Source organism: Eleutherodactylus coqui, chromosome 10 (assembly GCF_035609145.1).
Source record: "Eleutherodactylus coqui strain aEleCoq1 chromosome 10, aEleCoq1.hap1, whole genome shotgun sequence".
Classification (NCBI taxonomy): domain Eukaryota; kingdom Metazoa; phylum Chordata; class Amphibia; order Anura; family Eleutherodactylidae; genus Eleutherodactylus; species Eleutherodactylus coqui.
The window spans coordinates 63,362,850-63,377,379 of record NC_089846.1 but is presented as its reverse complement, the minus strand read 5'-3'; the positions used below and the strand labels follow the sequence as shown (position 1 = coordinate 63,377,379).

General features: G+C 50.0%; 1 protein-coding gene across 4 annotated transcripts in view; it reads right to left on the bottom strand.

Annotated features, from left to right (window-relative positions):
* LOC136580528 (leucine-rich repeat and fibronectin type III domain-containing protein 1-like protein) overlaps positions 1-14,530 on the bottom strand; it is a 684,740-nt gene that overhangs the window by 78,077 nt on the left and 592,133 nt on the right. The window lies entirely within an intron of this gene.

Below are 14,530 nucleotides of genomic sequence, written 5' to 3'. Positions count from 1 at the left end.
TAGTGTGCATGCTATTGTATACTGGGAGGCTGGCGGGTAGCAAGGGAGACCCCACAGTGACAGGCAGAGGATTCGGATCTAGTACGACTTGTTAAAAAGGCGTGGTGATGTAACCGGACGCATGAGAGCCCACCGGAAGGGTCCGTTTACACCAAACGATTACTGTTTGAATGAGCGAATGATGTCAGAGCTCACTCATTCACTCCCGGGCAGCCTGTTTATACAGGAAGATACATCGTTGGCTCATTCATATGAGAAATAGTTCAGTCATTCACATTCGCTGTGTAAGTGACTGAAAACGACTGAACGAGCGCTTTTTAAACCAAATGATAAGTGAATGACCCAATGATGATTTTTATGCCTGCATAAAATGAATGATAAATAGAGTTGAGTGAACATTCTCTGCCGAGCTTGATGCTCATTCGAGTATAAGCGTACTCGATGGTTCTCGTTACTCAAACGAGCATTAAGCCGTGTTCGACCCCGCCCCAGACGAACTTAGGAGAAAAAAAAAAAGCTCGGGACCCGGCGTCCCACATACAAAAATGCTCGAGTCTCCCATTGTAGTAAATGGGGTTCGTTACTCGAGTAGAGCTCTCGAATTTTACGAAAAGCTTGACTCAAATAACGCGGGTCCGAGCATTTGGGTGCTCGCTCATCTCTACTGATGAACGACAAGTGAACAATTATTGTTTGTCGTTTGGACGTTGGCTGTTTTTAGACTGAATGATTATCGCTTACGTTCGGACATTTGAACAATAATCGTTCCGTCTAAAAGAGCCTTTCGTGAAAGAGTGGAGACACAGACAGATAATGGTTAAGGAGAAGAGTCTCTAGCACCAGCAGAACCTGGGTGACTAAGAGCTCCTTCCCATGGGCGTATGCGTTTTTGTGCATGCTTCAGCTCAACGCATTTGCGCTATGTACGAGGCTTTTTTATGCACGTATCAGTGTATTTTACTGTAGTTATTGTGCACGCAGGACATGTTAATTGCGTGCAGCAGACGAACACACTCCGATTTAACCCATTTAGCCTAATGAGTTCCAGATGTGTCCTTTTTCCCGTGGAATCGTGCAATGTTTCCCACATCCTCTTGTGTATTGCGCACGTATTTGGCACCTCCATAGTCTATTGGGAGCTTTTTTTATGCACAAATGCACACAAAAATAGAGCAAGTTCTATTTTTTTTGCACGTGCGAGAAATGTGCGCACAAAATTGGGAAATGTGTATGAACCCATTGCCATCAATGGGTTCTATTCTATGTATATTGCACACAAATACGCCCATGTGAAGGAGGCCTAAAGGTCCCTTTACCCGGGAGAACCATCATCTGAATAGTTACTCAAATAGTTGCTAAAGCGTACAAACGATGGCGGTTTATGTGCTTTTACACAGAGCAATTGTTGTTCACATGTTGTTTAATTTTGCGATCACTGAACCAAATGTTAGGAGCATTTATATGGGACGAAATATTGTTTGTCAACTTGTTAGTGGGCGTGAGGTTCTCTGATAGGCTAGTATTTGTAATTTTGACCCCTGCTCAATGCATACTCATTGGTTGCTGAGTCTACTGAACATAGATAAATATGTATGAGCGGTCTTTGAGTGAACACTCGCTACTACAGGAACCAATCAACGTTTGGTAAGACATGCATACTGAACAGGAGCACACCTCTCTGTAGGCTAGTAATTGAAAGACAACGATTACCTAGTTACATCAGACAATTATCAACCAACGACTATTTTTAGGTGAGCTGAAATGAAGCGACTAGTGTATAAATTTCATCTGGTGGCGTACATTCAACTGTCACCTATATTCGCTCTATCAATGGATAGATGGATGATAGTTATTAGAGATGAGCGAGCACCAAAATGCTCGGGTGCTCGTTACTCGGGATGAAATTTTCGCGATGCTCGAGGGTTCGTTTCGAGTAACGAACCCCAATGAAGTCAATGGGCGACTCGAGCATTTTTGTATATCGCCGATGCTTGCTAAGGTTTCCATTTGTGAAAATCTGGGCAATTCAAGAAAGTGATGGGAACGACACAGCAACGGATAGGGCAGGCGAGGGGCTACATGTTGGGCTGCATCTCGAGTTCTCAGGTCCCACTATTAAGCCACAATAGCGGCAAGAGTGGGCCCCCCCCTCCCAACAACTTTTACTTCTGAAAAGCCCTCATTAGCAATGCATACCTTAGCTAAGCACCACACTACCTCCAACAAAGCACAATCACTGCCTGCATGACACTCCGCTGTCACTTCTCCTGGGTTACATGCTGCCCAACCCCCCCCCCCCGCACGACCCAGTGTCCACAGCGCACACCAAAGTGTCCCTGCGCAGCCTTCAGCTACCATCATGCCACACCACCCTCATGTCTATTTATAAGTGCGTCTGCCATGAGGAGGAACCGCAGGCACACACTGCAGAGGGTTGGCACGGCTAGGTAGCGACCCTCTTTAAAAGGGGCGGGGCGATAGCCCACAATGCTGTACAGAAGCAATGAGAAATATAATCCTGTGCCGCCGCCATCAGGAGCTGCACACGTGGGCATAGCAATGGGGAACCTATGTGCCACACACTATTCATTCTGTCAAGGTGTCTGCATGCCCCAGTCAGACCACGGTTTTTTATAAATAGTCACAGGCAGGTACAACTCCGCAATGGGAATTCCGTGTGCACCCACAGCATGGGTGGCTCCCTGGAACCCACCGGCTGTACATAAATGTATCCCATTGCAGTGCCCATCACAGCTGAGGTAACGTCCGATTAAATGCAGGTGGGCTTCGGCCCACACTGCATGCCCCAACCTGACCGGGGTTTTTAATTCATAGACACAGGCAGGTACAACTCCCTATTGTGAAGTCCCTGTGGACCGACAGCATGGGTGGGTGCCAGGAAGCCACTGGCGGTACATAAATATATCCCATTGCATTGCCCATCACAGCTGAGGTAATGTCATGTTAAATGCAGATGGGCTTCGGCCCACACTGCATGCCCCAGTCAGACTGGGGTTCTTTAGAAGTGGACACATGCAGTTACAACTCCATGTGGACCGACAGCATGGGTGGCTCCCTGGAACCCACCGACGGTACATAAACATATCCCATTGCAGTGCCCAGCACAGCTGAGGTAATGTCATGTTTAATGCAGGTGGGCTTCGGCCCACACTGCATGCCCCAGTCAGCCTGGGGTTCTTTAGAAGTGGACACATGCAGTTACAACTCCGTGTGGACCGACAGCATGGGTGGCTCCCTGGAACCCACCGACGGTACATGAATATATCCCATTGCAGTGCCCAGCACAGCTGAGGTAATGTCATGTTTAATGCAGGTGGGCTTCGGCCCACACTGCATGCCCCAGTCAGACTGGGGTTCTTTAGAAGTGGACACATGCAGTTACAACTCCGTGTGGACCGACAGCATGGGTGGGTGCCAGGAAGCCACCGGCGGTACATAAATATATCCCATTGCATTGCCCATCACAGCTGAGGTAATGTCATGTTTAATGCAGGTGGGCTTCGGCCCACACTGCATGCCCCAGTCAGACTGGGGTTCTTTAGAAGTGGACACATGCAGTTACAACTCCGTGTGGACCGACAGCATGGGTGGCTCCCTGGAACCCACTGGCTGTACATAAATGTATCCCATTGCAGTGCCCATCACAGCTGATGTAACGTCAGCTTTAATGCAGATGGGCAAAAAATTCATTTGATTACACTGTAGGCGAGGGCCCCAAAAAATTGTTGTACCAACAGTACTAATGTACATCAGAAAAATTGCCCATGCCCAACCAAGAGGGCAGGTGAAACCCATTAATCGCTTTGGTTAATGTGGCTTAATTCGTAACTAGGCCTGGAGGCAGCCCAGTTAAAATAAAAATTGGTTCAGGTGCAAGTTTCAACGCTTTAATGAGCATTGAAACGTATAAAAATTGTTTAGAAAAATTATATGACTGAGCCTTGTGGGCCTAAGAAAAATTGCCCGTTCGGCGTGATTACGTCAGGTTTCAGGAGGAGGAGCAGGAGGAGGAGGATGAATATTATACACAGATTGATGAAGCTAAAAGGTCCACGTTTTTGATGGTGATAGAGAACAATGCTTCCATCCGCGAGTGCAGCCTACGTATTGTTTAGGTATCGCTGCTGTCCGCTGGTGGAGAAGAGACGTCTGGGGAAATCCAGGCTTTGTTCATCTTGATGAGTGTAAGCCTGTCGGCACTGTCGGTTGACAGGCGGGTACGCTTATCTGTGATGATTCCCCCAGCCGCACTAAACACCCTCTCTGACAAGACGCTAGCCGCAGGACAAGCAAGCACCTCCAGGGCATACAGCGCGAGTTCAGGCCACGTGTCCAGCTTCGACACCCAGTAGTTGTAGGGGGCAAAGGCATCACGGAGGACGGTCGTGCGATCGGCTACGTACTCCCTCACCATCCTTTTACAGTGCTCCCGCCGACTCAGCCTTGACTGGGGAGCGGTGACACAGTCTTGCTGGGAAGCCAGAAAGCTGTCAAAGGCCTTAGAGAGTGTTCCCCTGCCTGTGCTGTACATGCTGCCTGATCTCCGCGCCTCCCCTGCTGCCTGGCCCTCGGAACTGCGCCTTCGGCCACTAGCGCTGTCGGATGGGAATTTTACCATCAGTTTGTCTGCCAGGGTCCTGTGGTATAGCAATACTCTCGAACCCCTTTCCTCTTCGGGTATGAGAGTGGAAAGGTTCTCCTTATACCGTGGGTCGAGCAGTGTGTACACCCAGTAATCCGTAGTGGCCAGAATGCATGTAACGCGAGGGTCACGAGAAAGGCATCCTAACATGAAGTCAGCCATGTGTGCCACATGGCTGTCCTCACTAGGAAGATCACTTTCAGGATCCACCTCCTCCTCCTCCTCAGGCCATACACGCTCAGGCAAGCAGCATGGGTACCCTCAGCAGTGGGCCAAGCTGTCTCTTCCCCCTCCTCCTCATCCTCCTCCCCCTCCTCCTCCTCAACGCGCTGAGATATAGACAGGAGGGTGCGCTGACTATCCAGCGACATACTGTCTCCCCCCGCCTCTGTTTCTGAGAGCAAAGCGTCTGCCTGTATGCTTTGCAGGGAACTTCTCAAGAGGCATAGCAGAGGAATGGTGACGCTAATGATTGCAGCATCACCGCTCACCATCTGGGTAGACTCCTCAAAGTTTCCAAGGACCTGGCAGATGTCTGCCAACCAGGCCCACTCTTCTGTAAAGAATTGAGGAGGCTGACTCCCACTGCGCTGCCCAGCGTAGAGTTCCACCATGTGGGCACGTCGCACAGCAGTCGGTGCACTGGCAGATGAAACCGATGTTGCAGGGTGCGTAGGGTGGCTGTGTCCGTGTGGGACTTGCGGAAATGTGCGCAGAGTCGGCGCACCTTTCCGAGCAGGTCTGACAAGCGTGGGTAGCTTTTCAGAAAGCGCTGAACCACCAAATTAAAAACATGGGCCAGGCATGGCACGTGCGTGAGGCTGCCGAGCTGCAGAGCCGCCACCAGGTTACGGCCGTTGTCACACACAACCATGCCCGGTTGGAGGCTCAGCGGCGCAAGCCAGAGGTTGGTCTGCTCTGTCAGACCCTGCAGCAGTTCGTGGGCCGTGTGCCTCTTCTCTCCTAAGCTGAGTAGTTTCAGCACGGCCTGCTGACGCTTGCCCACCGCTGTGCTGCCACGATGCGCGACACCGACTGCTGCCGACGTGCTGCTGCTGACACATCTTGATTGCGAGACAGAGGTTGCGTAGGAGGAGGAGGAGGAGGAGGGTGGTTTAGTGGAGGAAGCATACACCGCCGCAGATACCACCCCCGAGGCGGGGCCCGCAATTCTGGAGGTGGGTAGGACTTGAGCGGTCCCAGGCTCTGACTCTGTCCCAGCCTCCACTAAATTCACCCAATGTGCCGTCAGGGAGATATAGTGGCCCTGCCCGCCTGTGCTTGTCCACATGTCCGTTGTTAAGTGGACCTTGCCAGTAACCGCGTTGTAGAGGGCGCATACAATGTTGCGGGAGACGTGGTCGTGCAGGGCTGGGACGGCACATCGGGAAAAGCAGTGGCGACTGGGAACTGAGTAGCGCGGGCCGCCGCCGCCATCATACCTTTGAAAGCCTCCGTTTCCACAACCCTATACGGCAGCATCTCCAGGCTGATAAATTTGGCTATGTGCATGTTTAACGCTTGAGCGTGCGGGTGCGTGGCGGCGTACTTGCGCTTGCGCTCCAACACTTGCGCTAGCGACGGCTGGACGGTGCGCTGAGAGACATAGCTGAATGGGGCCGAGCACAGCGTAGGTGAGGGTGTGGGTGCAGGCCAGGAGACGGTAGTGCCTGTGTCCTGAGAGGGAGGTTGGATCTCAGTGGCAGGTTGGGGCACAGGGGGAGAGGCAGCAGTGCAAACCGGAGGCGGTGAACGGCCTTCGTCCCACCTTGTGGGGTGCTTGGCCATCATATGTCTGCGCATGCTGGTGGTGGTGAGTCTGGTGTTGGTGGCTCCCCGGCTGATCTTGGCACGATAAAGGTTGCACAACACTGTTCGTCGGTCATCTGCACTCTCAGTGAAAAACTGCCAGACCTTTGAGCACCTCGGCCTCTGCAGGGTGGCATGGCGCGAGGGGGCGCTTTGGGAAACAGTTGGTGGATTATTCGGTCTGGCCCTGCCTCTACCCCTGGCCACCGCACTGCCTCTTCCAACCTGCCCTGCTGCTGCACTTGCCTCCCCCTCTGAAGACCTGTCCTCAGTAGGCGTAGCAAACCAGGTGGGGTCAGTCACCTCATCGTCCTGCTGCTCTTCCTCCGAATCCTCTGTGCGCTCCTCCCTCGGACTTACTCCAATTACTACTACCTGAGTGATAGACAACTGTGTCTCATCGTCATCGTCCTCCTCACCCACTGAAAGCTCTTGAGACAGTTGCCGGAAGTCCCCAGCCTCATCCCCCGGACCCCGGGAACTTTCCAAAGGTTGGGCATCGGTCACGACAAACTCCTCCGGTGGGAGAGGAACCATTGCTGGCCATTCTGGGCAGGGGCCCGGGAACAGTTCCTGGGAGTCTGCCTGCTCCTCAGAATGTGTCATTGTAATGGAGTGAGGAGGCTGGAAGGAAGGAGGAGCAGCAGCCAGAGGATTCAGAGTTGCAGCAGTGGACGGCGCAGAATTCTGGGTGGTCGATAGATTGCTGGATGCACTTTCTGCCATCCACGACAGGACCTGCTCACACTGCTCATTTTCTAATAAAGGTCTACCGCGTGGACCCATTAATTGTGAGATGAATGTGGGGACGCCGGAAACGTGCCTCTCTCCTAATCCCGCAGCAGTCGGCTGCGATACACCTGGATCAGGAGCTCGGCCTGTGCCCACACCCTGACTTGGGCCTCCGCGTCCTCGCCCGCGTCCACGTCCTCTAGGCCTACCCCTACCCCTCAGCATGCTGTATTACCAGTAGTGCAGAAACAGAACGCTGTAATTAAATGTGCCGCTTATTGGCCTGTGGTTGGAGGCTGACTTCCATTACGGAATGCACAGCAGATCCAGGAAACAATTTTGAGCAAGGCTGCTGTAACGCTTAGCTGCGTATTAATTAGGACTACTATCCCCAGCAGATAGATACTGTAGGCAGCGGATAATATTATGTATACTGTTTCCCTCTGGCGGGATGACGGCGCTGATGTAACAGAGACTGCAGATCCAGGAAATAATTTTGCGCAAGGCTGCTGTAACGCTTAGCTGCGTATTAATTAGGACTACTACCCCCAGCAGATAGATACTGTAGGCAGCGTATAATATTATGTATACTCTTTCCCTCTGGCGGGATGACGGCGCTGATGTAACAGAGACAGCAGATCCAGGAAACAATTTTGCACAAGCCTGCTGTAACGCTTAGCTGCGTATTAATTAGGACTACTACCCCCAGCAGATAGATACTGTAGGCAGCGTATAATATTATGTGTACTGTTTCCCTCTGGCGGGATGACGGCGCTGATGTAACAGAGACAGCAGATCCAGGAAACAATTTTGCGCAAGGCTGCTGTAACGCTTAGCTGCGTATTAATTAGGACTACTACCCCCAGCAGATAGATACTGTAGGCAGCGTATAATATTATGTATACTGTTTCCCTCTGGCGGGATGACGGCGCTGATGTAACAGAGACAGCAGATCCAGGAAACAATTTTGCGCAAGCCTGCTGTAACGCTTAGCTGCGTATTAATTAGGACTACTACCCCCAGCAGACACGCACTAAACTTAAGACAGTCACAGGCAGCCCAAATATAGTATTTTTCCCCAATTTTTTGGAAAAAGCCCACTGCCTATATAGCCTGAAAATATCTTTCCCTGCCTCACCATTACTGGCCCTATACTCTGTACAATGACTGCAGACTGCGGACGCAATGCTCTGCACGGCCGATATACAAAAAAAAATAATTGTGCAACACTGCTAAAAGCAGCCTCAACAGTACTGCACACGGTCAGATGTGGCCCTAAGAAGGACCGTTGGGGTTCTTGAAGCCTAAAATCACTCCTAACGCTCTCCCGCACCTCCGCACCTAACGCTCTCCCGCATCTAACGCAGCTCCGGCACCAGCAGCACTTTCCCTGATCTCTGTCAGAATGCATCTGTGGCGAGCCGTGGGAGGGGCCGATTTATATACTCGGGTGACACCTGATCTCGCCAGCCACTCACTGCAGGGGGGTGGTATAGGGCTTGAACGTCGCAGGGGGAAGTTGTAATGCCTTCCCTGTCTTTCTATTGGCCAGAAAAGCGCGCTAACTAGAGATGAGCGAGCACCAAAATGCTCGGGTGCTCGTTACTCGAGTCGAACTTCCCGCGATGCTCGAGGGTTCGTTTCGAGTAACGAACCCCATTGAAGTCAATGGGCGACCCGAGCATTTTTGTATGGGACCTATGCTCCGCTAAGGTTTTCATTTGTGAAAATCTGGGAAATTCAAGAAAGTGATGGGAACGACACAGAAACGGATAGGGCAGGTGAGGGGCTACATGTTGGGCTGCATCTCAAGTTCCCAGGTCCCACTATTAAGCCACAATAGCGGCAAGAGTGGGCCCCCCCCCAACAATTTTTACTTCTGAAAAACCCTCATTAGCAAGGCATACCTTAGCTAAGCACCACACTACCTCCAACAAGGCACAATCACTGCCTGCATGACACTCCGCTGCCACTTCTCCTGGGTAACATGCTGCCCAACCCCCCATTTCAGTAATAGTAGCAGTCAAGACAGGCCCCAGTAACAATTCCGAAGCAGCAGTATAGGGGGAGCACAGTATTAGTTCCATTTCAGTAGTAGTAGCAGTCTAGACAGGCCCCAGTAACATATCACTAGCAGCAGTATAGGGGGAGCACAGTATAGGGGGATCATGTAACGGACACAGCAGAGCCAGGAAACAATTATGCGCAAGCCTGTAGTCAGACCTAGGTGCGTATGACTGAGCTACTGGAATTCACAGGGCAGAACCAGTCAAGTGGCCAAAGGCCAGTGGTAGGCCTTAAGTATTTTGCTTCAATTTTTTAAAATGGTGAGGTGAAAAACCAGACAGACACCGTATGCAGCGTATATGTGTATACTCTTTCCCTCTGGCGGGATGATGGCGATCATATAACGGACACAGTAGAGCCAGAAAAACAATTATGCGCAAGCCTGCTGTAACACTTAGCTGGGTAATAATGAGCGACTACTACCCCCAGCAGACACGCAGTAAACTGAAGGCGGTCACAGGCAGCCCAAATATAGTATTTTTTTTTCCAATTTTTGGGAAAAAGCCCACTGCCTATAGAGCCTGTATATGGATTTCCCTGTTGGAGGATGACTGTAGTTATTGAAAGCACAGTGCAGCCAGAAAAAATTATGCGCAAGGCTGCAGTAACACCTAGCTGGGTATAAATGAGCGACTACTACCCCCAGCAGACACGCAGTAAACTAAAGACGGTCACAGGCAGCCCAAATATAGTATTTTTTTCAAATTTTTGGGAAAAAGCCCACTGCCTATATAGCCTGTATATGGATTTCCCTGTTGGAAGATGACTGTGGTTATTGAAAGCACAGTGCAGCCAGAATAAATTATGCGCAAGGCTGGGTATTAATGAGCGACTACTACCCCCAGCAGACACGCAGTAAACTGAAGACGGTCACAGGCAGCCCAAATATAGTATTTTTCTCCAATTTTTGGGAAAAAGCCTACTGCCTATATAGCCTGTATATAGATTTCCCTGTTGGAGGATGACTGTGGTTATTGAAAGCACAGTGCAACCAGAAAAAATTATGCGCAAGGCTGGGTATTAATGAGCGACTACTACCCCCAGCAGACACGCAGTAAACTGTAGACGGTCACAGGCTTAGCTGGGTAATAATGAGCGACTACCGTATATACCGGCGTATAAGACGACTTTTGAACCCCGAAAAATCTGCTCTGCAGTCGGGGGTCGTCTTATGCGCCGGTAATACAAAAAAAAAAAAAGTGTAAAAAAAAATAATTTATTACTCACCTCCCACGGAGTTCTGTCGCGCTCCGGCAGGATGTCGCTCGCTCCGGCAGGCTGTCGCTCGCTCCTCGTCCCCGGCGCAGCATAGCTTTCTGAATGCGGGGCTTGAAATCCCCGCTTCCAGAAAGCTAATACACACGCCGGCAGCCATGACAGCATTGAATGGCTGTGATTGGCTGAAGGCGCACGTGTTAGCAATCACACCCATTCAATGATGTCATTGAATAGTGTGATTGGCTGAAGCCACGTGTGCTTTAGCCAATCACAGCCATTCTATGATGTCATGGCTGCCGGCGTGTGTATTAGCTTTCTGGAAGCGGGGATTTCAAGCCCCGCATTCAGAAAGCTATGCTGCGGCGGGGACGAGGAGCGAGCGACAGCCTGCCGGAGCGAGCGACATCCTGCCGGAGCGCGACAGAACGCCGTGGGAGGTGAGTAATGAATTTTTTTTTTCTCCACTGTATACCGGCGTATAAGGTGACAGTTGGGGGGTCGTCTTATACGCCCCGTCGCCTTATACGCCGGTATATACGGTACTACCCCCAGCACACACGCAGTAAACTGAAGAATTTTTGGGAAAAAGCCCACTACCTATATAGCCTGTATATGGATTTCCCTGTTGGAGGATGACTGTAGTTATTGAAAGCACAGTGCAGCCAGAAAAAATTATGCGCAAGGCTGCAGTAACACCTAGCTGGGTATAAATGAGCGACTACTACCCCCAGCAGACACGCAGTAAACTGAACACGGCCACAGGCAGCCCAAAGATTTTTTTTCCAATTTTTTTGAAAAAGCCCACTGCCTATATAGCCAGTATATCTCTTTCCCTGTACCACTGTCCCTGCCTCACCAGTACTGCCCCTATACTCAGTAAAATGACTGCAGACTGAGGACGCTATGGTCTGCATGCCCGATATACAAAAAAAAAAATTTTACAAAACTGCTAAAAGCAGCCTCAACAGTACTGCACACGGTCAGATGGGGCCCTAAGAAGGACCGTTGGGGTTCTTGAAGATGAAGATAACAGCCTAACACTCTCCCTATAGCAGCTCCAGCATCAGCAGCACTTTCCCTGATCTATGTCAGAATGCATCTGTGGCGAGCCGCGGCCGGCCCCAGTTTATATACTCGGGTGTCACCTGATCTCCCCAGCCACTCACTGCAGGGGGTGGGATGGGGCTGGAACTTCACAGGAGGAAGTTGTAATGCCTTCCCTGTGTTTCTATTGGCCAGAAAACGGCGCAAAACTTTCTGGGAAGAAAATGGAAGTGACTCGAACACCGCGTGGTACTCGTCTCAAGTAACGAGCATCTCGAGTACCCTAATACTCGAACGAGCATCAAGCTCGGACGAGTATGCTCGCTCATCTCTAGCGCTAACGTCTCAGAGATGAAAGTGAAAGTAACTCGAACATCGCGTGGTACTCGCCTCTAGTAACGAGCATCTCAAACACGCTAATACTCGAACGAGTATCAAGCTCGGACGAGTACGTTTGCTCATCTCTAATAGTTATCTATAGCCACCTTAGGACTGTGGCAAGTTATGGTAACTGGTGGGCTTCAAAGAGTCCAGCAGGATGACAGACGGCTAAAGTGTTCGGAGAACCAGTGGTGAACTAAGTAAAGCCCATATGTATGGGTCGAATCAGGCAAGCAAGCCAAGCCTATGCAATAGTGACACACTAGAATAAAAGGGTTGGCACCGTCAGAATTTAAGCTGGACCTGTGTTACAAGAGTTAAAGGGGTTGTCCCGCGGCAGCAAGTGGGTCTATACACTTCTGTATGGCCATATTAATGCACTTTGTAATATACATTGTGCATTAATTATGAGCCATACAGAAGTTATAAAAAGTTTTATACTTACCTGCTCCGTTGCTAGCGTCCTCGTCTCCATGGTGCCGACTAATTTTCGCCCTCCGATGGCCAAATTAGCCGCGCTTGCGCAGTCCAGGTCTTCTCCTGTTCTCTATGGGGCTCCGTGTAGCTCCGTGTAGCTCCGCCCCGTCACGTGCCGATTCCAGCCAATCAGGAGGCTGGAATCGGCAGTGGACCGCACAGAAGAGCTGCGGTCCACGGAGGCAGAGGATCTTCACAGGTAAGTATAGAAGTCACCGGAGCGCGGGGATTAAGGTAAGCGCTCCGGTGAGCTTTCTGTATGTCCCTGCATCGGGGTTGTCTCGCGCCGAACGGGGGGGGGGTTGAAAAAAAAAAAACCCGTTTCGGCGCGGGACAACCCCTTTAAGTACAGACTATTATTAAATGCAGCAGCTGTTTTTCTCCTTTGTATGCAATCAACGTTTCCTACTTCTGGATCTGTCCCAGTCATCGGATGGGCCTGTTACACGTGTGTAACGGGTGACAAGGTGTGTTAAGGGTTAATGCTGTGTGACAATATGCCACTGTTTTATGCTGCTCTGTGTATAGTGTACAGGGTGGTGGCTGTGCCTCTCCTAAACTGTAAACAAGTGTTAGGGAATTTCCTCTAGTCTATGCAAATCGGGGAGAAGCAAAGATTATATAGTCTAGGTCCCAGCATGTGAGACTCAAGAGCAGAGCAAGCTTACCATGTAGTGAGACCTGCACTGAGATAGAGTAGACCTGGAAGATGCATCCTAGTGATTGATTCCTAATAGAACAGCCTGAACAAGTTTTACAGCCACCACTAGGAGTAAGGGCTTCTACCCACTAGCGATATTTTTCCCTGCAATACAAGAACGATTGATTTTGAATTGATCAATGGCTGTGCACTGCCTGTGATTTTTAAATCCTCGCCTGCTGAAAGAGCTTCACAGCAGTGCCGGGCAGCCAGCCGGAGGAAGCGCCTAAGCGGCGGAGAGGTGAGCATATAGTTTTTTTTATTTTTTTCACCAGCTAGGGATGATTTTCAGGGAAAGGGCTTATATTTCAAGCCCTTCCCTGAAAATCATTGCTGCAGGGGTTGCCTACAACCCACTGCTTTCAATGGGGCCGCAGCACTGCCGACCCCACTGAAAGGAATAGGCTAGCATCCTGGACTTCTGCCACAGCTGTCACAGCTGTGGCAGAAGTCCGCAATTTACTCCCTGCTGGCCAGCCCATTGAAAGCACTTAGCGATATCGCAGCGTTTTCTTTGCACTGTGAGTTGTGTGGGTAGGCACCATAACAGTTCAAGTGTTGCCTCTGAGATGCAGATTTCAAACTGCCAAGCTTTAAAACAACCAAACATGATCTAAGGCGCATTCATATCAGCGTCGGAGGATTCCTTATATGTGGCAGAGATAATGTTATACAATGTACCGTTCCTTTGGAGACATTTGGTCTATGGAATTGCACTATAAGCTGATCCCTAATATACCATTATTAGAAGGATCATTCCAATAGGATGCGGCAGCAGCTGCAGGAAGTTCATCAGGAGTACCTGGGATATTATATTACAGAGCTTTAGGCACTCTGTGTGCTCCAATATTTTAGGCCCCGTGGATTTTCGCCATACTATGGACTGTACAGCACAGATCTGTAATAAGGCCATAGGCATAAACTGAACATCCATTCCAAATACATGGGATACTGAACCCCTGTAAAGAACTTCTAGTATGAATTCACATGGGGTGTAATCTTACATCATGGACAAATCCGCTGCAAAATGTGCATGTCTTATACGCAGATTTTGGTGCAGATTGGTTTGTTGTCTATTTTTACACCAAATGTGAATCCAACCCAATAGGGCTTGTTGAACATTCAGAATGTTGCTTTAAATCTTTCCTTTCCAGAGTCAAAAGTTTGCACAATCACAGCTGCAAACTTATTTCCCCTGTAGCAACTGCTGCAGGCCAAATGCAAAAGGGAAGAACTGCGTACTGGGAACTGGACAGACATAACATAAGGACTAAACTGACGACCAAAAGACTCACTAAGCGTACCTGCACACATAACCAGATGGAATAGCTATAAAAGTACAAGGTATTAGTTCATGGATTGGTTAAGTCACTTAAGCCTGTGAGCCTGCTTCAAGGGTCCTCGTTGTCTCGCAGGTCCATAGTCTAATGAGACAACTT